The sequence below is a fragment of the Gavialis gangeticus genome, unplaced genomic scaffold (genome assembly GCF_001723915.1).
Source record: "Gavialis gangeticus isolate Ggan-Ray unplaced genomic scaffold, GavGan_comp1, whole genome shotgun sequence".
Taxonomy (NCBI): Eukaryota; Metazoa; Chordata; order Crocodylia; family Gavialidae; genus Gavialis; species Gavialis gangeticus.
The window spans coordinates 44,486,540-44,512,457 of record NW_017728998.1 but is presented as its reverse complement, the minus strand read 5'-3'; the positions used below and the strand labels follow the sequence as shown (position 1 = coordinate 44,512,457).

General features: G+C 47.9%; 1 protein-coding gene across 2 annotated transcripts in view; it reads left to right on the top strand.

Annotated features, from left to right (window-relative positions):
- The window catches only part of ST3GAL2 (ST3 beta-galactoside alpha-2,3-sialyltransferase 2), a 125,107-nt gene that overhangs the window by 47,483 nt on the left and 51,706 nt on the right, over positions 1 to 25,918 (top strand). The gene's annotated exons all lie outside the window — the stretch shown is intronic.

Below are 25,918 nucleotides of genomic sequence, written 5' to 3'. Positions count from 1 at the left end.
AAAAACTGAAGACTATTTGCTATTTCTATTGAAGAAGAGCATGTACACAGACATCAAACCTGGTATACTGAAAATTGATAGAAGATATTCAAATTAAACTGGATTTGTTTATAACCAGAGGTTGTGTACCTGCTTAGAAATAAAATTAGAGGAGCAAGTCCAAATAGAGAAAGGGAAAAAGAAATACCATGCATGCATACTCATAAATAATTTGCACAGGAAGGTAGGGCAGATGTCTGGCTTATGTGATTGCTGAAAAAGGTATGGAGGGAACGGTACAATGGTGAAAAATAGAGATGGGGATGTGCCTCCAACCCTGGGCCAGGTGTCTTTTTCCCCTTTCCATGTGGCTGGTAGATGACTTGGCTAAAATCTAGCTAAAAGTCTGGGTTAACCATGCAGCGAGGACAACTTGGATGGTTGCCTTTTGGTCTTCAGAACCCTAGAGTGGTCCCAGACATCTGTTTGTGAGAGAGACGTATCACTGGCCATCTGATATGGCTTCCCCTGGGCCTCCACCAAACACTGTCTGTAGGTCTGATCTGATCTTTCAGCATTTGCAGTGCAGCATATGCTAACAGTCTGCCCCATTTTCTTTTCTATGTAGGGAAAGGGAGGGAGAGCAAAGTTTAATCTCAGACATCACTTCCCTTTCTCCCTCTCTTTCCCTCTCAGAAGCAGTGATATACACTCTTTTTCCTATTGCAATGTTGTAGACTTTTATACTTGCATGAGTACTGCATCTTATTGCCAGGCCAACACAATCACAATGGGAACAGACCTGTAAGTGAGATGCAAGACTGAGTAGAGTGGGCTCCTCTTCGAAGGCAGTGCTAGGAGACCTCTGCAGAAGGGATGTGTGGTCTTGTGGGGGTGAGGAGTGAGGGGATGACATGTGAGTTAAATTCAGAGAAGGAAAGAAGGGGAGCTGGCAGATAATGGGAGGACAAGAAGGCAGAATCAAACACATTTGATTCTAGGTTGTGTGCAGAAACCTGGTGGCTCACCTAAGTGGGAGGCCTTCAGCAAAGTGGTTTCTAAGGGTGTTGGGTGAACCTTGGAGATCTAATGCTGACTTCACTGTGAGCCAAGTTGAACCAATGCTGAGCACTTTAGAAAATTCCATCCTTAACCTGGCTGATGTTTAGGGCCACCCTGCAAATTTTCCAATAGCTTAACTTTGCCTGCATCAATGGAACCAGTTTGGTTTTGCCATGATGTGGGGGTCCTCTTAACATTCCTCATAGCATATGGCCAGCATATCTTACCTGCTTTCCCTGTCATCCTGTTACCCATTGCATATTCCCACTCTTGCTTTCTGACTGAGCCAGGTAAGAGGATGAAGTTAAGTGAGCAACACCAGCAACAGCTGCTCTTTCCTGGAGTTGCCAGTGTCCAGTGCAACTGGTGACTCTTTCTAAATCTTCGTATGAAAAGACCTGTGAGATCATGGGAAAGGCAGATGGGGGAAGGAGTGGAGACTTACAGATGGAGCCTGTTACTGCTGAAAGTGCATCTTTTGCATCGGTGGAAGTGGTGGGGGTCATGTGTTGAGCTAGTCTCCTAGTGGCTAAGATCCAGAGCTCCTGAGCCTTGGGTATGTTCTGTCTCTTGCATTAACTAAACCCTATTCTTATTGTACCCCTTATGCAAGCACTTCATGGAGCATCTGATCCCAGCCTTGGGGCAAAATGGTGGGCATGACCCAAACAGTAAGAGTGATGAAGAAAGCATCCCAGCAGCAAGATGGGAGGGGTGGCTGGGCAGAGAAGGAGGTCTTTGTTGCTGTAATGCAGTGATGATTCGAACACCTGTGGGCACTGTGGAGGAAGTGATCTGGTTTTCAGGTGGGGCTTCCAGCTCCCCTCTTTGCTTCAGCTTTGAACAGACACCTGGCACCACAGTGAGGGACACAGTCCCTGGGAGCTGTGCCTGGGTAGTACAGTGACCTACTTCTATAGGGATTCCCATTACTGATGTCCAATCTCCTCAGGAACGCTGTGCCCAGTAGCAAGCTCTGCCTCTTATCTCAGGATCAGGGCAGGAGTGGAATGGAAGGAAAAGTCTTGGCTGCCTACTATAGTGAGCCTGCCACTGAGGCTGTGCTCTTCTAATCTGTCTGGGGCTGGGAGATATGAAGCTGCTCCTACCTTCCCACCCCACCACTCTGGAAGGGACCCCTATGAGCTGAGGTGGGGGGCTGTAATCTGAGCTTTCTGCTACGCAGGAGGCCCAGGCTCCTTCTCCATTTGATTTACAAGCATTTCCTCGGCAGCAAGCCTGGACCATGGAGCAGCATGCAGGGAGGGACTCTTTCCTTTGCAGTCCAGGATCAGGGAAGCCTCAAAGAGGAGGTGGGATGAGGTTTGTGCATATAAAGTGCCCCCCCCCTTCACAGCAGGACTGCAAGTGCTTTTTGATGGCATTGGGGCCCAGCACTGTAACTGCAGCACAGGGCAGCCTTCTTTAGCTGGCCTGTTCAGCCTGCTGAGCATGTGGTCTCTTAGTGGATCTGTGGGGACTAGCTGGAAGTGGTCCCAGGGAGTTGTGGCTACCTGGTGGCAACAACTGAGACCACCACCTGTGCTCAAGGTGTAGTAGACACTAGAATGGTGCCTTCTAGGGGGCCAAGACATGCCTGTCCATGTACCCCTGCTTGTCAGGACCCACTTATGTGCTGGCCTGATGCAGTGATGTTACTTTCCTGAATAAATTTGCTCTTAGCAGGAGGTGCTGCCGGACAGACGCACAGAAAGCTCTAAGGACTGATGGATCCCATCTGAGCTTCTGAGCTCTGCTGGTTTGGCTTTGATCACTGGGTGAGAAAATGCTTTGAACAGGTTCCCCTGCATCTTGGTGAACTGCTTGGGGTAGCTGAGCCCTAAGGTTCCCTCTAGGCCCCTGGTAGAGGGATGCTAAACGTGTGCTTGTTCCTGCTCATCTTTCCCAGCTGTGGCAGCTGTATCCAGCACTTCCAAAGCAACCAGTCTCCCAGCATAGTCGCATGTTGCCTACATCCAGCTATTTCTTGGCTAGCAGATGCTGGGACAGGAAGAAAAGCTTCCTGTTATGCTGTGGCACTACATGCACTCCCACTGCAGTCACTGCTAATCATCACATAGTTATTCAGCACTTAGAGATCATTTGCTGAAAAGGTTCACTGAAAAGGTACACACCCCACTCCTGGCTTGCCCAAAGTGAGCCTTGTGTTGAGAGCCCAACCTGTTGCCTGTCCTCTAGGAGGGCATATGGAGTTGAAGGGTACATTGGGGCATGTGTGAAAGGGAATGGGTATCAGGTAGTAAAGACCTGTAATTTAGGGCTCCCCTGGTAACCTTCAGGTCTATATTTAGCTTAGCTGTAAAGGGACTGGCTTGGGCAGGACTGGTGATGTGAAGGAGAAAGTGGCTGCAACTGCATGTGACCAAGTTTGCCAGGTGACTAATCAATTGCTCAGTATGAGATGAGCAAAGGTTTTGGTGGGTTGCTTTGAAAGCCAGGCACCTGGATGATCTTGGACTGAAAGCACCCCCTGAACCCATGTTACCTCCAGAAAACTTTGGCTGCTTGGCACATGCGCAGAGTGCCAGACTGGTACGACTCAGGTTGAGTTGCCCCTGGCAGCTGGAAACACTGGCCTGCTGAACTCACATGGTTGTTGGACTTGCAGCTTCCCTAGTGAATACCACAGCCCTTGCCTCTACTTATTCTCAGGCTGTGTTGGACTCAATGAATGTACACAGCTTGCAGCAAGAGGTGCTCCTTCTTCCTTCCCCCAATACTCACATGGGAGGAAAGCTTGGGGCTTCCCTCTTCCTATTTCCAAACTTCCTGCCTTGCTTGGCCATTGGCAACCTAGCCCAAGCACTCTGAGATAGGCAGCAGCTGGTGGTTTGGCTTGTGCTCTTGCAGGCCTATGAGGACTGGCCGTGCAAGCTGTGGACACACTGGTGTTAAGTCTGCCTAATGACAAACTATCTGAGGGACAGCAGTTATCTTACAGCAGCTGCTGCCATGGTCCTCCCAGATGTGCAGGATGGCTTTCAGACCACATTGGCCAGCCTGCTTGACCTGTCAGCATGAGGCAGAGCTAAAAATATTCAAGACCTGAGAGCCTGGCTGCTGCACCAGGGTACTTAGCAGAGTGTGCTAAGGAAAAATAAAGGTGGGACCAGATCTCTGGCTGGTGTAAAATCGGTGCAACTCTGACATGAGTGGAATTAGGATGATCTACATGGACAGTGTAGTCTGTGGCCGCTGAATCCCATGAGAGGTTTTGCTCAAGTGACCTGGCAATGAGAATTGATGGGAGAGGTAGAGGTCTGCCTTGACTCCTCCCCTACCTCCACTTCCTAAAGCTGTCCCAGTGCTACACCAGTTAGCTGTCATTGCAACGCGAGGTCCATAGGTGATGCAGAAACCTGTCCTTCACCCTTGTTTAGACCTTGACTGTTGCGCTCTGAGGGTCTGAGAGAGCCATACACTCTTTGTGTAAACAGACAAAGTCTTTGATCTGCTTCATGCTTGAAGGTGGGGTGGATCTGGGGGTTGGGGGTGCAGTGATGCAGTTGCACTCCCCTTTGATTCCTGCTCTACCCAAAATTTAAAGCCAGCTGCCTGGCAGTGGCAGCAATATTTCTAGTCAGCTAGTGCTGAGGGAGTCGCTTGACTTCATGGCTAACCTGATTCCTTCCACAGGTATTAATGACCCTCTCCCCCCTTTTTTTAATGGTTTTGATGTCTGTGGTGCTCAACCTTTTTGGCCCCATGGGTCAGACAAGTGACATGGGGCAGGTCTGTAGTCTAGATCTGGCCCTGCTAGACAGGATCAGTCCCCTTCTCCCTGGTCCCCCCCCCCAGGCCTGTACCACTCCTGCCTGACCCCATGCCCCAGGATTGGGGGAGCAGAGCCTCTGCTGCCTCTGTGCCAGGATTGGGGCCTCATGTCCCTCCCTGCATGCTGGGATTGGACCCCTGGGCCCTGCACTGCTGCTGCACATAGAGCCATGCTTTCCTACCACCAAATTTTCAGACCCATGGGGAGGCCAAGAACCCCTAGTCTTGATGTTCCCCCAGTCAAGCTAGCCTTTCTTTTGCAATCCTGTTGTCTGTTAGCTGCTCCTGGTAATGTAGCTCCTGTTTTAAAGCCCTGCAGAGTTTTTAATTCTAGCTAAAAATGTTAACTCAGGTGTGGAAACATTAACTCTGAGCATCAGTATAGATGTGGAAAAAACTTTCAGTGAAGCATTGGATGTATTGTCAAGATGCTCAAGAAGGCTAGATTTTGTTTTAGGCAGGCAAGTTCTTTGAGTAGATGTGATATCTTTTATTAGACCATTTATAATCTGTGATTTCCCTATATTTCCTCTCGTTGATGCCTCTTACCTTGTATTATTTCCTCTGTATGTTTCCCTTTAGCCTTTTTTTCCTCTGTTTTCTTCCCCTTCCCTTCCCCGCTTTACCTCCTTTTTGTTTTTTTAAATTTCTACCTATTTATATTTTTACTGACATCCTGTCACACTTGTAGCTTCTCTCATTCCTTGCAGTCTCAGAACAGCAGAGATGCCCTATGCCTGAAGAAGGGTGACTGCACCCAAAAGCTTGCTAAGAACTTTTCCCAACTACTCAGTTAGTCAAATAAGATATCACACCTACTCAAGGAACCTTGCCTGCTTATATCCTTAAAGACCAACACAGTTACAACCAAAAACCCAGCAGACTTTTTGTTTTATGAATTTTGAATGAGTGTGTACACTTTTTTAATGACAACAGAACTAAAGAAATAGCTTTTGATTTTTTGTGTGTGCCTATTTTGTTGTATTTTTATATATAATTTATGATATAGCAAATTCACATTCTAATAGTCATTCTGTTTTAAGATCAAAGCAAAGACAAATGTAATGTAGTCCTAGGCCCCCAACATATTAGTAAAGCTTTTAGTTTCATATTGCATGGAGAAAAACATGTTATATGGCACCCCTTCTCAAACTACTAGGTCTCTCAACTAACTTGTCCTTATTCTCACTACAGTCCCTATTCCCCCTGGCATGGCTTGATATCCATGCTTTGGACATCCTGTTTCCATTTGGATTCATCTCGCAACCTGATGAAGTCAATCTTGATGCAAGTGTTAGACCCCGACACCATGCAGCGCCCGACAACTAGGGAGACGACGATCCAATTTCTCATGGGTCCTGTTACTCATTAGCCAGAGCAAGCAGGGAGCAAACACTTCTTGCACACGTTGCTCGCAACAGTTTATTTAGAATGGAGATGGCTTCGGACAAAGGTCCCAAAAAAACAACAAACTGGGGACATGCCTTGAACAATAGTTTTTTCCTACATTTTATACACTTTGGTTTATACTCATTAACAGTCATTCCACCTCTGTCCCTCCTTTTGTTCCACCCATTTCTCCTCCAATCTCAGGCTCCGCCTCTGTTGACTTTTTGCTTCATTAGCATGGAATTGCCTATGCATTTCATTCATTTACACGTCTTTTTGCTATGAGCGCATGTCTAAGACCTTGACTTTTCTTCGGTCAATGGGCAGACTTTGACCAAAACCTGGAAGCTTCTGGAGGCTTCTTCACCAATTGCCATTCACCTTTTTGCATATGTTCATCTCGGATTCTGCTACCAATTATGTGTTTGTTTTTTTCACATTCTGGTCCGTTTTTTGTATCCCAGGTTGCACCATCTTCCACATTGCTAAAACTTCACCTCCTTTACAGCACTCAGACTTGCACAGACTTACTTGCTGCTTTTTTCTCAGAAAATGGTTGACAGTTAAGATGGTTACTTAGCATGAGCAAATGGCTGACTTAGGTATCATTCTGCCTTGTGGTTGGCAGCTCTGTTAGGCCACAGCTTACAGCCTTGTATTCAGCTGCAAATGCAGTGCTCCCCAAGATCCAAATATAGTCACCCTAACAGTAAGTAGCTTCTCAGACCTAAAGTGTTGTCTGATGCACATTGCTGCATCAGTCACAGGTTCCTTTGTCAGGCTTTCTCTCAGCTGTGATGTTGGCTGACATTGGTTTACTACAGAAATGGTTTTGGTTTCCCTTGCTTGCCAGGGAAGGTCACCCACTTGCTACTGAGGGTGGGGAAAGACCTGTTCCCAATCCCTGCACCCACTTTAGACCTCAGTCTCTTACTTGGAAGCCTCCTTTGCATGCAGATTTTCTGAGGTCTGTTGGACAAGCAGATCAAACATTGAGCCAGGAAAGGAGAAGATGTAATGCCTACAGACCTTGCTTCTGAACACTGAATCTATAAATCTCTCTAACTTGTAAACTGGGCAAACCAGTGCATGTGTCACATCTGTCAATCTGACTCTTTTTCTTGCTGTGTAGGTCTGACAGTACTGTACCCAACTTTGCTTTAATCATTGCCTTAGGTGCAAAAAATCTGAAAACTATTGTAGTTATTGTCAAGTTGTTAGTCCATAGGACTTCTTTTCATTTTAAGGAGACATGGAAGCCATTCAGTACCATTCACTTTAATGCACCAGGACCTCATAATCCAAGCTGTGAATCAACAGTACAGTACAGTTGCATCTTACGCATATTTAACTTACGCGATTTTAACTATATGTGCTCAGCTGCTGGGGCTGGCCGCCGGGTCCTGGCCGGGGCACGGTGCATAGTGCGGCACTGCCGCATGATACTGCCTGCACACGCCTGCATGTGCCAGCATAGCTGGGGGGCTCACACTCAGCTGGCTGCCCTGGTGGGACGAGGCGGCGGAGGACAAGAGGGGTGAGGAGTGCGTGCAGAAGGTGCAGCTGTTGCACTGCACGCAGGGGCTGTACAGTGCAGCGCCGTGCCCACCTTGTCTGGGTCCTGCAGTGGTGGCAGCTGGTCAGAGCCGAAGCCTGGCAATTTCAACTATACGTGATTTCAACTATAGACGCTGTCTTCCGAACGTAACCCCTGTGTAAGATGCGACTGTACTGCATATATTTCTCAACCATCTGATATCTGTTATGGGGAGAAGTTCTGGATTAATGCAATGAAGTCCAGAACAGTTTGTAGAACCACATCATGGCTGCTGTTGGTCAGGGGTCCCTGTTCTTGGAGTTGCCCTTCTGCAAGCCTTCTGCACCATCTTCCACAAGTGTTCTGCACTTGCTGGGGGCCCAGGATCAGGATCTAAATTTGGCTGTGAAGGGTGCAATGGAGGCAGCCATGAGCAGAGGAGGGTAGTTTAAGGCTGATCTGTGCTGTGTTTCTTAATGGTAAATGGCTAACACTGTGGTGAGTTGTCTTTGGAAGGTCTTGCAAGTAATGTGCAAGCAAAGACAGACATATATCTGTTCTGCAGCCATTGTTAGGTGTGGCTGCTTTTTGATAGGACTTTGCCCAAATCAACGGGATAAACATGCACTCTATGGAGTGGTACCAGCTGGCATGGCATGGCCATTTTGGGCTTCAAGGCTTCCATTGGCAAGAAGCAGCTGCTGGTGGCTTGTACCCTTGCTGGCTGCAGATTAAGCACCCATAGGCCTACTGTGGAGAAAAGTGCCAAAGGGGGAAGGAGTGAAAATCAGTGTGGCTTCTTCGTGTCTGTTTGTCTGAATTGAAGTAGGAAGTCACAAAGACAAGTGGTGCTAGCTGTTCCATTAGTGTTTTACTGGGTTTGTGTGAGGCTTGGTTTCAAGCTGCTCTCTTTTGTCTTGGGCTCTTAATTTGTAGAAGCCAAAGCTGTTTGACAAGATCTGCTCTCGACAAGCTGTTGTTTGTCTCTTGCTTTCGCATGTTCCTCACCCTTGACCTCTGGCACACCCCCCCCATCCCCCCCCTAGTCCTCCTAAATGGACTCCTCTGTCTTTCCACTGGCAGTTCTCAGTCCTGACTTGGAAATGATCCCTGATTGTCCAGGAGTTTCCTTTGTTCTCCAAGTGTGTTTGTGTATGTGGGGGGCAATGGGGATGGGGAGTGGGCACACCTGGATAATCCCATTTTTGACTAGAATGTACAAGCTATGTAGTCTGTGTGTTACAGGACCCCTCAGTTGGCTTTTCTCTTCTATCTGTAACGTTTTGAGAGAGACACAGGAGGGGTCTGTCCATGCAGGACTGTGTAAGGGAGCCCAGTGCACTCAATCTGTGCTTCAGCTAATATGTCTAGAACAGTTTTCTGAGAGGGAAGCTTCCCTTCTTGAACCCATCGTGTTGCTAAAGGAAGCTCTCAAGGCTTCTTCAAATAGCTGTGCTACGTGAGGCAAGTAGTAGTCCTGTTTGGATAAAGCAAACTGGCTGAGTGGTGAATTCAAACATTGCCTGTATGTGTACACTACATCTGCTTCAGGTAGTGAGGAGAAAAGGGTGTTGCTGAAAGTCTTGGCAGGTGATGCAAGAGAAATCTTGGATAGCCTCAAAAACCACAGAGGGGATCCCCCTTCTACAGGGAGCTGGGCTCACCCCCTGTGGGCTGCCCCTTTTTTTTATGGTGACTTTTTGGAATGAGGCAAAAAGAAGTGAGAGGTTCTTTGGGGCTGGAGTAGGGAGAATGATTTTGATTCCCAAATTCTTTCCCCTTAAGATCACTTGCTGGAAGAACCTTAGCCCTCTTCTCCCTGTTGTACTCCTAGTAATTTTTTTTACCTAAAACTTACTATGTTCTTAGTTGTTTCTATAATGTTTTCTTATACTGTGCTCATCACTCATTTGCAGCAAGCTAAAATAGTCATCTTGGAGAGAAGGTCTTATACTTCCAGGCTTTCCCCTGACCTGCTGGGTGTTTTTGGGCTACTGCTTGTCCTCTGTGCTTCTTTTTACCCTCTGGTTTTGTCTTTTCCGCTTTGATTTTAATTTATTTTCTTTTGGGAAGGAACGGGCTCTTACTAATGTGCCTCGTACAATGGGTCCCTGAAGAAAGAACTTTAGTTTTCCTCAGTGATTTTAAGTAGAGACCTTAACTTTCACTATCCTGTTAGAGACCAAGGCTACCAGCCCTTTGAAAACCACAACAGCCATAGTGAAAAATGGCAGCACCTAGGAAGTGCCTTGGAGATTCCTCCACTTAACACCATCCTTTCTATTGTCCCAAGCTCTATTTTAAGACCTGGTGGAGGTCCTTACAGTTATTCCTTGAAGGATATTTATCCTTCTAAGCATCTCTGCTCTAGCGCAGTAAAAGCTACCATGGGCCTTAAAGACAGTAATTAAAGCTCTGGTTACAAGGGCTTGTGTAAGCACCTTGTGGTCTGGTATTCAGATGTCCTGTATCTGTTCACTGCCATCCCTGGCTTCTTGCTGATTTACCAGTGTGAGAGAATAATAAAGTTACACTGAAGCTGTGCAAACTGAGATTGGCAGACCCCAGGCACCACTCAAGCACCTTGCCCCTGTGCTCTTTCTTCACCATGATTGCATGAAAGATGCTGTGACCCGTATTCAAACAGGAGAACCCCCCTTCTGCCAGTTGGCTGAGCCTGGTTTAATTGGCATAGTAACAACTAGTTAGTAGCAGGGGTTGGAGCCCTGCCTCAAGTGAACTTCCCAGCTGCTGCTGCTTCTAATACAAGGTGTTTCTGAGTCTGGATGACACTTGACTTGGAAGAGTTGCTTATTACAGCTTTTGTAAGCAAGAATGTCAGGGTGATGAAACATGTTGCACAAACGAAAGGGAGCTTTTTCTATCAATTTTAAATGACAACTCTACAGAGATGGATCAGTGTCATTCCACAAACCGTTGTCATAATTACTAGCGATGGTTCCCTCTGCTCCTTATGCAATAGACATTTTTTACTCATTGCTATTAACACTTAAACAGCCAAAGTCACCCTAACTGTGGAACTATAACGTGCCTCTTCTATGATGTAACTATTGTAACTCTGGCTTTCCTAGGAGGAGAGGATTTCAACCAGTAACCTGCTTGCTAGTGAATATGCCTTGTCTGGTATTTGAAATATTGTCACGTCCTCTTGTTTGAGCTCTACAGAGGTCCTTGCTCTTCTTTTTAAACCTGTCTTATACAGTACTCTTTCTGCAGCCTATAAATAATAAATGCAGGTGTTGACTCTAATGTAAAAAGGAGCAGCAAAACCTTAAGATACTTTTGATATACAGTAAATATGCAGTGAACATATAGTAATTCATTCTAATTTGGTATCAGACTTGATCAGTACTGTCATCTTATTTTGAGCTACTATGAACCTCTAAGTGTCAACACGAACATTTGATGTAGATGTTGACACAGCCAAGATGTGGGGAAGATCACTCTGTAATCCAGTCATGTTCGGTTTTAAGGATGAAATGTGCTGGGGGGGTTTGGTATCTCTTGGCTTTTAACTAATTCTTTTGCACAGGAGATGGTAGATGGCAGGAGTGGGGTGTGTGTGGAGGAGTATTTTTGCCTTCTGGCAGGTGACTGGGGAGAGGGTGGTGAATAGAGTGCTGCAGAAGGTTGAGATCAGTAAGTATGCATCTCTGGAGGGGAAAAAAGGTTGTAAGTTAAGATTTCTCTGCTTCGCTGCAGGTTTTCAAGCCCCAGAGGATTGGAGATGGGAAAAGGATTTTATGTTTTGCAGATTTGAAACAAACTGCCAGGTACAAACTGGAAGGGTTGGAATCTGAATTCTTCACATCCAGGCTGGCTTGATTGGGCCTCTGCATGTAGGGCCTGATCCTCCTGTGAACTCCTGGGTCCAGGCCTCTCAGTTTAGGAGCCTATTTGGAAACTCCCTGCCTGAACCGTCCTGGTCTGATTATGGTGGAAAATATTCAGCATCTCCACAGTATCAATTAGCCCTGCAGCACCCTTTTTTCCTGGCCTAAGACACTTAAGCAGTGCTGCCTGTAACCTGAAATGGAAAAAGGCACAAAGACCTCTGGTAAGCTAGCTGTCACTGATGTATGCTTATGCGCATGGAGCCTGGACAGAATAGTAATGGGCAGCAGGATTTAAGCGTGAGGCTGGGGGCCTCTAGTTTTCTCAGTCCAGGATTATTTTGCCAATGCTAAATTTGCATGTGCTTAAAATTGAGTATCATCTACTACTGCATTTCTGAGCACCATGCCATTGACTCAGCAACTCCTCTTCCCCGTTATACACTTCCCTGCACCCTTTCTTGGATGAAATTGCCTGGTTAGCTTTGCATCCTTTTTGATCCAGCTCCTTGTTGGAGAGTTGGGAACCCAAGGGCTAGTTGCATAAGAGATCCAGTAATTGCTTTCCTTTGTGGAGCAGTGGTTGAGTTGGGTTAACTGTTGTGATAACAGGGGAAGACCAGGAGATCCTTTCCAGTTCTGTATTGTGATCTGTCCTTTTAGTCTTGGGCTCCTGATCCTCACTTGAGTCTCAGGTTTTTTCTGACTGTGTCACCTTTATGGATTTCACCTAGGTGTTCCTGCATCTGAAAGCACAAGCTTCATTTGCCTAGGCTGAAGAACAAGCTCTTAGTTCACTGACAGTGGCAGACTCCACCTCTAGTTAGCTTGTGTCAAGCTTCTTAGCTTGTGAAAAGAAGAGCCTACCACCATAGATTTAGGCTGGTCACAGAACTCGCCTTTCCATGGTACAAATTATTTAAAAAATCAAAATCTGCTGTTTCCTGCAGTGACTTGGTCTGTGCTGGTCTGGTCTTCAGCAATTGTAAATCAGTCCAGGTCTATTTAAATCGGGAGCCCTTCTCCCTTTCATTAGCATTTGTTAAAGTGTCCTGCTTTCTCAGCTCTAAATGGAGTTTCAGTTCAAAGTTCACATAAAGGAAGGGAAGAGATGGTTAAAATGACCCATCTTGCTCCCCACCGCTGACATCCATGGTTGTCATTCCCGCTATGTACCAGCAGAATTTCCTCGCTCTGCTTCTCTGACGCTTGCAAACTCTCTTTTAATGACTTCAAATTATGAAACTGGCAGTTCAGTTTAAATTGTCTGTCGCTCTCTGGATCCAGCGGGAGGAAAGTTGTTCAACTTCAAGAAGACCATGCAGCTTTTAAAGTTTCTCAGACAGAGGGTACTCTCCCACACATTTCTCTCTCCTGTTGCTTGCCCTGCACAATAGAGCCAGGCAGGACCACCCCAATGCAGCCAGGCACTGAAGCACATATGGAACTTCAGGCATGAGAGTCAGTAAGACTAATATGAAATTGCACTTGTTTCAGCGCTTTGCACTTGGATCCTCAGGGCAGGTGCTCCCATGGCCAAGTCCTCATGTCTTATTTCTGTGTTTCTAGCAAGAAAACAAATGACAAATGCCCAGAAAAGCTTGTGTTTCTGCATTTTGCTATTTTTGTATATGGTTTTGATTCCCACTCCCCCCACCTCTGTAGAATTTTTATAGCAGTCTTCCAATGATGTTTTACTAATGCCACATTCTGCCAGTCGTCTATAGACCATACCAAACAGATACATTAAGTTTACTACCCTTTTGCTGCTACTTCAGTGCTGTTCATGGAGTCACTGCCATGCAACCTTAGAGACTTGGAAAAAAATCAATAAGGCCATTGTCTTCAGTTGATGGGATATTAGACTAGCCTTTCAAGTTAAAGGGAGTAGTACTGCTTCTGATGTACATTACAATCTCATTTCACTCTCTTCTTTTTCCATTAGACTGTCAGCACCTTTCTGCACTTAAGGTGTTTGGTTTTTTTGTTTTGCTTTTGTAGTTTATTTTGTTAACTCTGGTCAAACCATTCTCTTATGTATTCTACCTTTTAATCCCTTGCCATTCAGGGATGAAATTATTTGGTTATAAAATTAGTCACTTGGGGGAATATTTATAATTTTTTCTTCTGTGCCCGTGTTATAAAAGAAGATTTAACTCTTGTTCAGTTACGTTTTTAACAGGGTGTAATTCTCCTTACTAAAAGGGTTATGGCTATATTTTAAGCTACTTTCTACTAAACATCTGTCTCTACCTATTTAGATCTGTGAAGCAAAAAGCTACCTAGAAAACTGCCTCTTCCATGAAAGGAAACTCAAGGTATTCTAATAACAAATTTGTTTCATGTGCCAGATCCTCAGCTGACGTGAAGTGACATACTTCTCCCACAGTCAGTGGAAATATGACAATGTGGCACAATTTTTTTTACATGAAATGAGGCTTCAGCTGGGATAAGCTCAGGGTCTTGTGTTAAACATGTGCACATTCTGTATAGCGTTCTTCCATGATCATGGGAAGGTTTTAAATTAAACAATCTCTCCATTGTTCCAAGCCACAATCCTTAATAAGTCAGTTACGTAATATTATCATCTGAGAGACTAATGCATCTTTGTACTGAGGCTAACTGCACAGTCATTTTTGGCATTGTTGGGAATTTAAAAGCCTGTCATACCCCCAGGCTTAGTTGGCTAATATTATAGTTTTTGCAACCTAGTTGCAAAACCTAGTTTTCCCCTCCCCACCCTCATCCCTCTAATGTTAGTCCCTTGCTCGGGTGATTTGTACTTCCCTACTGGGTTTGTCTTTTTGGATTCACAATGCTAAACATCTACGAATAAAATTCAGTCTGTCTGTAGTATTTCCACCCAAACTGTTATTGGGGAGCATCTAGAAAATAAGACATTATTTTCTTAGGTTTATGAACAAACAATATAAGCCCATCTCGCCTCTGGTACCTCTTGGAATTTCTCCAGTAGAGAACAAGCTGGTTTATAAAGACAGTCTGTTGTAGCTGGGTGATTACAGAATTGTAGCAGCCTGTGAAAAATTGCATGAGGCTCTGAACTTCTCTGTGGTCTTACTGAAAGAAGTCGTAATGTACCTGTTCCTGTCCTAACCTGACCTGATTGCTGTTGGAGTTAGACTGATATGGGAGACTCTAATGGATCTCTGGGAAGGGGGAGAAAAGCTATTCACCTTCATGGTTTTTTTTTTTTCTTATCCCTGCTTTGTATTGAGCCATGGCCTTGCCAGAATGGAGAACTTGGTCTGAAGTTAGTGCTCTGATCACCACTGAGTTACCAGGGCCTTGGGGGAAGTTAATGCATCAGGAGACCCTCAACTCTGTTTTGCACCTGTGACCTGGGATCGAGTAAGGGGCATGCTAGGAGGCTCTGGGTTGTGCGTGCTCTCCCAGCGAGGTAGCACACTGAGCAAGCCAGAGCATGGTCTGGAAGAGAGACCCAACCCAAGTAGATTCCTCCTCATTATTCCCTTCACCTCTGACAGAGGAGTTCCCTGATTCACTAGTACTGTTTTCAGGCCTGTTTCTCTTCCCCAGTAATGAACAAAAACTGATTGGGTAATGTATCCTTTAAGCCAAGGGACCATCCAGTCCTTTCATAACAACGCAGCTAAAAGTGGGCCTGACTTTCCCTCTGTATTATTTATCCCAAGAATGGCTCCTCTCACTGACTGTACAGAAACAGCATCCACTGCTCTGTAAGAGCCTGTTCTTGCTGTGACTGTAAATCACATGCAGAGAAGTTGATTGAAATGCCTCTGAATGACACTTCCAAAATTGGGGAATCTTTTCTTGGCCATCATGTTTTATTGTTGGACTTCCAGAAGTCCCAAGAGGGGTATTTATCTTTAAGGTTTCCCTTTCAGATGAACCCAGGTGGCATTTGGTGTTTGTTCTGTTTTGAAACAGCTGGACAGTTTGCCACAGTCCCACATCTAATAAAACCAAGCTCTGTGAGCTCCAGAAGGGCAAGGGCAACATTCAAACAATTCTTGCTATTCTCTTTCTTATTTCTCAGGTGAGAAAGTAGCTTCATGTCTCACTACAAGGTTTTGGGGGTCTTTGTTTTTTCAGCCTCTCAGTTTGGTTGCTGGGAAAAGATTCCAGATTAAGAAACCCTACATATAACTAGGGCCTTGGTCCAGTTTTTTTTTTAAACATTTTCTAGCAAAAAACATGAGTCAACAGCCCAGCTCCTTGCATAGTGTCACATTATAGCTTGGGGTTTATTGTTTACCCAGAAATAAAAAACAAGGCTAAAAGACTTTCTAGTGTCAGACTGCAAGAGACTGGAGGTGGACTTTGGGATGCTAGAATCTAGAGTATGAAAGGTCTTTTTTTGCTGTAGAGGCCCACTGGTAGGAAAGTTTGAAAAGGAAGTGATCTAAAATCATGCTGCTGGAGAGAATGCCTGCCCTTCATAAGAACATGAACAGGCAGCCTTCCAAAGTAAATCTTGTTGGTTTATAGCCTGTCATTCAGGTGAAGTTGAAGGCCTAATTCTGGACCACTTTTGCTCAGGACCTTGAGTTAATCATAAGGCTAATTCATAATTATATTTCTGGGGAAGTAGTCTAATTTATGAAGCTTGAAGCATTGTTTACCAAGATGACCTTTCAATCAAGGTGCTGGAGGAGGAGGTGGGCTGACTAGATGCATGTGATCAAGACTACAGCTAATTCTATCAGGATTTTGCTCTTGGAATATTGCTGGCTTTAAAAGCAAATCTCAGATTTTTCAAATGCAGGAGGAGTTACTGATCCCAACTTGATTTAGTTTTCCTTCAAGGAACTTGGCTGGTTAAGAATGAGACTTATCTCCCAGGCTTTGAGTCGCTTCTAAGAGGTGGGTGTCTTTATTGTGTATTTTCCTTGGCGAAAGAAAGCCTGAATCTGTTCATAAGGCAGTAGCACATATTAGAAGGGAAGTGGTTTCTTGCCCATGAAGCTTTAAATTGGCTGGACCTCCATGTATACTGCTGATATGGCTTTGCCCCAAATTCTTTTGAGTCTGGAGCATCTGAAATATTTCCTGTCAGCCAGAGCATATAACAATAATCTACTGGAAAACAGGAAATAATTGCCTCTTGCTGTAGGCCAGAGTTAGGTCATAGTCTTATCAGAAAATCTTGTTCTCCTGTGAGTGTCAATGCATTAAGCATATTCCAGAAGCTAGGCAAGGGAGCACTCGGGTCAATGCAGATAGTTCTTCATTTCTTTAAAGTGCTCCGAGGTAACTTAACTGCGTGACTTGGAGCATTAGATCAGAACCAGTTTTTGAGGAGAAGGCTCTAACTACACCCCAGCAACTTTTCCATAGGTCAAAGGCGTGGGAGTGCTGCTTTTGAGACAGAAGGCAGTGCCTCCATTTACTTGGTTACAAATACAAAATACATACTGACAAACAGCTACCATTGCTGAGTCTGGAGGAATAGCTTAGGACTGTAAAGCTTAGTTTTAGGATTTTAGTTCCTGTAGATTTCAGTATTATTAATGAGGGACTGTGGGAATAGGTTTGGCAAGTTCAAGAGTGTGAAGACGTAAAAGTTGGTACTGGAGGTACTGGTAAACTATCAGAGCTAGCAGGTGTTGCTGAAACAAGTGTCCCTCCATATGCTTGTGAAATGTTTCAGAATGACTGTAAGCAGTGTCTTTGCATGCATCAAAGCCCACACATCCTTTTTCTAAATAAGAACAGAGAGTTGCTGCATTTGCCTGGCCAGCAACAAAACCGATAACAGTTGTGTGAAACTAATTTGTTTGTGGCCTGTGTAACAGGGGAGCTACTGGGGCTGATCGCCACATGGCCCACCCACCTGTTCTTGGGCTAACCACCCACCTTCTCACCTACCATGCCTTGGTCTTAATTGATTAATTAATAGATGTAATTAGGCAGGAGGCTGCCCATTTCCTGCCCCGCTGCTAGGGGGTGCTATCTGCAGCTCCATTCTTCCCCTACACCGCAACCCAAGCCTCGCTGATGACATCATGGTGTTCTCATATGCACCAGTCCCCCACGATGGGGCCCAGAATCTTACTGTAGGACCCCACCTGGGTTCCTCCCTCAGGCAGACTCTGCTGCCATCATACCAGGCCATATATTGCCCTGCCACTGGTTCCCTTGTGGGTGTGGTCCCCTCACTGGGACCTTCGGCTCACACTAGCACTGGCCCACCTCCAGGCCAGTCGGGACCCCAGGCCTCTAGCTCTTGGGCGTCCCTCTCAGTGGGCCTCCTTGCCCTTCTGACCCTTCTGGTCCTGGCCCCTGCCTGGGCCAGTCAGGGGAAGCTCAGGCAGGCCCTGATGTATAACCCATACTCTTAACCCAGGGTCCCCCTCTCTGGGTCCTCCTTTACAGATGTGGGGAGCTGGGGTACCTCACACCATGACTGGTGCCTCAGGGTCTCACATGGGACTCTCACTTCCCCTGGGCAGCAAGTCGTGGTGCTATGACCAGTGTTATCTTTGACCCACACTCTTGTCTCCCAGCGGTGGAGGACTTATTGGGGTCAGGGCTCAGCTTTCGCTCTCTCTGGCTGAGCCCCCTTCTCCTTTCACAGGGCTCCATATTGCCCTCTCTGGGGCTTCTGATCACTGCCCCCTCTCACTGTGGTTCCACAGCGCTGGTGCCCTGCGCCTGAGAGCGGGGACTGCTCTGGGGAGACCCCTAGTGGCAGAAAGGGGGAGGTTTAGCTGCCAGTCACCAGGGCTACACAGGTGCTGGGACAACTGGTAAAACCAGCTGACCAGGAAGGGGCAGGGCTTATCCCTTCTTAAGTCCAGGCAGGGACGGCCGGGAAGGCAGTCCCTCTTCAGCAGCCGTGGGAGTAGGGGCTCAGCCCAGACAGCCAGAGGGGAGGACTCTGGCCATGAGAGCATCTCCTGGTCACTGCTGAGGTTGGTGGCGCCCTTCTTCCCCCGCTCCCACGCTCTCTAGTAGGGAGGAGATTTTTGTTCGACCGGACGGTCTAGTTTTTATGTTGTAGCCCAGGGGCTTTATCTTTTATGTTTACTGTTTTCACCGGAGGACCGGGTGAGGCTGTAGGGGTGGAGGAGGCCTCAGTAGGAACTCCCCAGTAAGGTGGGGGTGTTCCTAGTGCCACAGAGGGTGCTGTGTTTTGGGGGTGTCCCGACCCCGGCCCAGTGTGGGCAATTATTGGGAAGAGGTCGGTGTAGGGAGAAGCCCCAGTGGGGCGTGAGACCCAGGAAAGGGGTCTGGGGCCAGGTAAGGCCGAGGCCGCCTGAGCCCCGAGGGCGAGAAGCGCGAGCAAGGCCCGAGTGCGGGTGGGGAGTGCGAGAAGCGCAAGACAGGCCCCAGTTGGGGCGAGAGCGTGAGCATGGAGGGACAGGCCCCAGTGGGGCACTGTCTGTATGGGAGGAGCCCCGGGAGGGGGCGGGCTTATTAAGGAGCCCCGGGAGGGGGTGCGTACATAGAGGCAAGGCCCCGGGGTGGGCTACGAGAGCCGGGGAGGAAGGCCCTAGTGCAGGCAGAGCCCCAGGGAGGGGCATGCAGGCAAGAAGCCCAGTGAGAGCACAACATTCAGGGGCCACCGACCCCAGCCCAGTGAAAGGGGCACGGGGGATTTAGGGGCCAGGCACAGCTAAGGCCACCTGAGCCCCAATTGCAAGGAGCACCAGTGTGGGCACTGGCAAGAAGCCCGGGGGGTGCTCGTGTTACGCCCCAGGGTGGGCACACGTGAATATGCTATAGAGACGAGCCCCAGGGGAGGGCGATCCTATCGAGGCGGGCGCCCAGAGAGAAGCCCCGAGAGAGCTAGCGAGCAGGGGGGGCGCCAGTGAAGAGTGCCGGTTGCGTGACAAGCCCGGGGTGCCAGTGAAGAGTGCCAGTTGCGTGACAAGCCTGGGGCACCAGTGAAGGGCACTGGTTGCATGACAAGCCCAGGGGTGCCAATCAGGGCGCAGAAAGGAAACTGACCAGATCACTTCAACTCCATCTGCGAGGCTTGGGCTGCGGTGTAGGGGAGGAAAAGGAGCCGCATGTAGCGCTCTCTGTCATTGGGGCGCGGAAAAAATGGGCAGCCTCCCGCTGCTTACAACCATCTTCTAATCAACTAAGATCAAGGCGTGGCAAGCGAGTTAGCAGGCAGTTGGCCCTTTACAGGAGGGCAGAGCCACTCCCAGAAAGGCTCCAATATGGATACTCCTGTCACACCCCCTCTCGACTGGGGCTCCTCAGCATGGCCCCCTCTTGACTGGGGCTCAGATGTTATCTTTGACCCAAACTCTGCCTCCCAGCTTTGGAGGACTTACTGGGGTCAGGACGCAGATCTCTTGCCCTTTCGCTGAGCCCCCCTCACATGGGGGCTCCACACGCAGCCCCCCTTGCACTGGGGGCTCAGGTGGCCTAGGCTGTACCTGGCCCCAACTCTCCTCCTCGGGGTCTCAAACCCCCACAACTACCTCCAGTGTACTGCAACCCACCCTAAGGTGAGGGCTAGGGGTTAAGGCACCCCAACCTGCCTTTCAGCGGGGTGATCACTGGCCTGGCATTTCCTGGGGGCTCCCACGCTACTGGGAGCCCCACCAGGCCACCCACTCCTGGCAGGGTGTAGTTTCCAGTCATACCCAGAACCAGGATCCTCCTACCAGCCCCTACAGCTCTTTCCTTACCTCCGGATGAACTCAGCAGCCCTCAGGCCAGGCAATGTTGTTGCCTCTCTCCAGCAGCCAAACTGCTCTGTTTATACAGGCAGCCCTGAGCCTAAAATCCTGCCCTCATTAGGCACCTGGAGGCTGCCAGCTCCAGGGCCTTAAAGTGGCAGGCACACACAGTGCCCTGCCACAGCCTCAATAGAGCCATGTATCTTCTACTGTAATTTTAATGTTGGTGGGGTTCCTAAAATGGCATTTAGGAGAGAGGTTGAATCTCTGCTTTGTTTTGATGTTGACATGGTTTTAAAATGCCAACGTATTCTGGTTTTGGACAGTGGTGGTTTAATTACCAAAACACAAATCAATATATCTCCCCTTAGCTTAGGACCATGAGTGGTTGGTTTCTGCATGTCCTGCCCACCCCATTCTCCTGAAATCCAAAGGAGCATGGAGTTCTGGGTCTAGCCTCCAGCCTGTCAACCTATAGTGGTGAATAAAAATATCATTAGGGGTACAGACAGCATCTGCTCTTCTTTTTAAAGCAATTAAAGTGTGTGTTTGTCTGGACCCTTAGTTTGTGGCTTGGGCAGTTGCATGGAGTCTCTTTGCCCCTTCCCTCCCCCCTCACCTCTGTGCTGGAGGTGGGGTGGGCCAGGAGCAGATGGCTCTGTGTATTAGTCCACACAGAATTCCAGCTGTTCTAAACATAATTTCTTATCAGTCATGTGGCAAGCAACTAAGTCCAGTCTGTGCTGCACAGTTCCAGTAGGTCATAGCAAAGACTCAGCCAGGCAGTCAGTGGGAGTGTTTGTTCTGTGGTTTGCACGATAGGACAGTAGCTGAAGTGCAATCCTAGCATGGCCCCCACACATAGTTTCTGTGGCATTCTCGTTTATCCATAAATCATTTCTAATGTGATTAAAATAAATGCAGATTAAGGCTGTGTGAGCATATCCCAGGAATTTACCAGCTGGCTGGGGGGTAGGGGTGAGGAAGGCAGATTTCAGCTGTTCAGCAGAAATGAAAGCTGATGGGATCAGTGGTATTAGCATAAGCGTCTATACTGGGAGGCTGAGAGTGGAGGAGAGCGTAAGAATTAGGGAGGAGTCCAGAGGTAGTGTTGAGGGGCAAGGCATAGGGGATTGTGGGTAATGGGACATTGCCATATTTGATTTCTGTGGGACATTTGAAGAGTGGCTGAGGAATAGGTGATCCGGAGCATCTGAGCAGCCTGTACCCAAACCTGCATTCTACTAAGTTCAGTTGCTACATCCAGTGGGCTTGTGTGAGTAATTTACAGCTATTCAACTACCTCTATCCTGTGCTCTCTGAAGGAGTTGGTGTAAATCCAGATTGCTGGGGCCAGCATGGGGCTATTGTTGGAATCTAGTGTTTAGGTGACCCCAGGAATCCTGATGCTAAGACAAAGGACCCCTTACTTTTAGAAGGTTGGAAGGGATCTCAAGAGCCTTAGAGTCCAAACCCCTAGCTTTTGAGCTGTGGGCAAGCATTTATCATGTTGTGGGTATAGTAGTGAAGTCAGATCGTGCCCATGTATGGCCAGAACTGGCCAACTCAGACTCGTAGGGGAAGTAGTTGGTGTTTACCTACGAGCGTCATGCATCTCACCCAAGACCTAAATGGACTCTGTACCTTGTAGTTATTGGAACTGCTGACAAACATCTAACATCCAGGAGGCCTCTGCCTTGTAGGGTACCTTCTTGAAGCCCTCTTATGATCTAAAAAAAAATTGTACTTCCCAGATCAAGGCCTACCCCAGAGCCCTGTCCCCATTTTAAAGGGGACTGTGTTGGATAGGTCATGGCTTCAGTTCAAGTCCTACAGTTGAAGGACTGGACTGGACTGGACTGGACTGGAGATGAGGAGGGTCAGGATCTGACCAACAGCGTCTGTTTCCCCAGCGCCAACAGGCTGCATCCAAGGTGTGATGGCCCTATTGTGACCTGCCTGTATGGCCCTGGACAAAGTCCTTAAAGCAATAGTCCTTCAAGCTTATCCTCTCTGCCTGTGATTGGCCAAAACCCTCTTTCAATCACGTGGTGAAAGGAGGTGCCACTTGTCCTGAGATTCATCCATGGGGTGACCCAGCACTCTGCCTCCCTTGGTGAGCAGACTCTCCCAGATGGTAGTGGCTACAGATCCCTAGTTACAGTTTGGGTGAAGCTTCGAAATCTAATGGTGGGAGTTGAACAGAGTCGGATGTCTAGTTCTGCGACAGAAATGGAGTGCCAGACCACTGACCTAGTTTGTCTTGTTATAAACAAATGTGTGAGGGTAAATGGTCCTTAACCTCTGTTAGGTAGAGGCTGAGGAATCCTAGTCCCACAGCACTTATGGATATGACAGTCTTTTTCCCTGGCCCTTAAAGGCAGCTATCTCTGGAAAGGAGTGCTACAACTGGTGCTTGGGGACACAGCATGATCGTACAGGTAGTGACTGGTATTGTCACTGCAGTAAAATGGTTTTAGAAAGGCAATATTCAGCCTTAGCACCCATGCTGGGGGAAGAAATGTTGAGGACTTGTCCATGAAAACAGGGTGGTTGGGATCTTGCTTTGTATGGTGTCTTTGGGTAGAAAAATATTTTTCATCTAAATAATTATCCAAGCAGAAAGCATAGCCATGCGATGTAGGATCTACACCAGATCATCCGAGTGTTCAGTGTGGGAGCCAAAGGAGTGTGAGCTTCAACTGACCTTTCACTTCACTTGCAGCACAGTCGCCTCTTGTGGTGGGGAGAAGGTCAGGACCTTTGCAGACTTACTGCTTCATCAGACAAACTAAGAGCAGGCTGGCTGAGAGGCAGTGTGGGTGGCTCTAGGCTGGCAGGAAGCTGCACTATGATTTGTTGACGCTTGAGTCTGGGAACAACCTTGTCCCTGCTTTTAAAACTCAAACCATCAGAGCCTTGAGATTTTGCTGACTTTTTTTTCCCTACCTTAATTTATCTGACTGATTTTTGGTGGCATGCACCCAAGCATCTGAATTTTGAACAACGCTTGGCTCTTGAAACAGCCATTTTGCCTTTCCTGTGCATGCACTGACCTAAGCAGATATATGTGTGTGCTGCATATAATTTCTGGACACTATCAGTTTGGCATAGGTCATTGCAAGCTGCTCACTGCCACACTTGGGTGAAAGCAACTCTTCCACCTTGTAAATAGCTCTTATGAATCTTGCAAGGTCAGTGGCCCAATATGAATCATGAGGTCTGAACTCCCTAGAGGATTATCTCAGGCAGCGATTTACAGGCTTCCTGGAGGTAATGAGCATACACAATGCAATTTCACCTGTTATGGCACAGCTGTGTACATCGGGGGAATGCTCAAAGAATCCCTAAGAAAAGGGCTTCAAGTGAGCAGCCAGGCTGTGTTTCTCCATAGAGTACTAATTCCTTTCTCATCTGACAAATAAAATAATGCCTTGGGAAAGCACAGACCTAAGGGATTGTTTGCTGTTTGTACTATCTTCACTTTCTTTTTTAGCTTTGCTTGAACGGTGAGACTCTACTAGTCCTTTCTCCTTGAAGTTCCCCTGTACTAGTATTATATTGCAATGCTTGGGTCCCACATTGCAAACTAGTGCTCTATGGCACTGTTTTCTGTACTGTCTCATTGCACTAACTCAAGCATTTGTGTTGATCTGAAGACGTATGCGTGGGGTTGGAGTTTCCCAGGCTGTGACCTGCGGATGTTCTTCAAAGCTGCATGTGTTATGGTGCCTCATGAGCTAGCCCTTGGGTGAGAAGAAGAAATGGAAATTGTAAGGGCGATTCTATGTTGCGAGCTTTTGCTCGTGGTTTTTTGAGGCCTTCTGCTCTCCTATCTGCCACTTACCTGTTATTTGCAAAGGGAGGACTCAGCAGGTACCTAGCTCTGTGATGATCTGCCCTAAGAGCAGGGGCTAAGGGACCAGATTGTTGGGGGGTGGAGGGGAGGGAAGCCTCTTGTGGCCAAGTCAAGAGATGATAGTGAAGCTGTAACGTGGTGGGACTGCTGGGTGACTGCACTTTTCTCTCCCTATACATCTTGTTCAAGCTAAACTCATCTGTTTCTCTGCATGCTAAAAAACTGGAGGGTAGTTTTTGGGATCACTCACCTGAGACTCCCAGGGAAGACCAGCCAGTCTGAGCTAGTGCAGGGAAGACCAGCCAGTCTGAGCTAGTGCAGGGGTTGGCAGCCCCTGGCACACGAGGCCATTTTGCTTGGCATGCTGTGGCCAGCCCCGGCTCCGGGTAGCTGCTGCCAGCAATGGAGCCCGGGCTGCTCCCAGCAGGCCTTGCAGCGTCCCAGCTGCCTGCTGAGAGTAGCTTGGGATCCTAGCTGGCAGCAGCATCAGCTCTGCACCAGCGCGTGCACGCACACCTTGGGGTGGACAGCAGGGCAGCGCAGCCTGCCCTGAGGTGCGTGCGCCGTCACTGCCAGCACGGAGCTGATGCCAGAGCTGTAGAGCTCGGCGCAGCTGTTTGCAGCCTGCCGGCTTCTTGCTGCAGCTGCCCAGAGCCCAGGCAGGTTACAAACAGCTGTGCCAGGCTCTGGAACCCTGCCATTGCCTCCGTGCTGGGAGCAGGGGAGAGACCGGGGCTGCACTGCCTCAGGCCCCTCCCTCACCGCCTGCTCTGAGGCACGCGCTGGTGCAGAGCTGATGCTGGAGCCCAGAGCCCAGTACAGCTGTTTGGAGTCTCCTGGCTCTGGGAGCTGCTGCCAGTCAGGAGCCCAGGCTGCTCCCAGCAGGCAGTTGGGACACTGCAAACTCTGCTGGGAGCAGCCTGGGCTCCAGCAGCTACCCAGGGTAGCTGCTGGGAGCCACAGAGCCCGGGCTGGGGGGCAGGGGCTTTGGGTGGGGGGCAAGGGGCACAAGCAGGTCATCCTTCCATGTACCCTTTGCCCTCATTTTGTTTTTCTGCCATGCCAGCACTCCGGCACCTTCCGAGGTAGGCATTGTAGTGTTTTTCGGCACTCCGGCCAAAAAACATTGCTTACCCCTGTTAGTGGGCAGTCAGGGTTGGTAAAAACTGATGGGATTAGGAATATCACACTTTTGGGGCCTGCTGCTCACCCCTTCCCTGTTTCAGCCATACCTACAGGGATCTGGACAGAGCAGCAGGTGGAGAGGGAAGGAGAAGCCCCCACTGATACGGGGGGGGTTTTCGTGCTATCCCTGCAGTGGTTGGTGGGAAGAGAATTTCTGTGGGATGGGTTAAAGGATCTGTGCTTGTGGGGGCCCTCTAATCTGGACTCCCAGGGCTTGTAGCTGCTGTTTCTTCCTCTCAGAGGAGCAGGGGGATTGTGGAAGAGTGATTTCTATAGAAAGTGGCTCTCAACATTTTTAGATTCCAGGTGCCCATCATTAGACTCAAGGCACCTCTGGGGAAAATGCCAGATCTTACCTTTTTTGTCTCCTTTTTTTGACTGTGGAAAAATAAGAGCCATTCTTCTCTTGCAAAGGACTCAGAAGAACACAACAGGTTGCAGAATGTCTTTGATGCCATGGATTCCTGTTTGAAGTCTTTGGGTTTCTCTTGTGAATCACATGTTGGTGTTGGCACACCTAGCAGTGCTAATATTGAATAGCATCCCATGGCAAGCTTAAAAGGATCTCACGGCACCCCATGATGCTGTGACACTGTGGTTGAGAATCACTGTTATA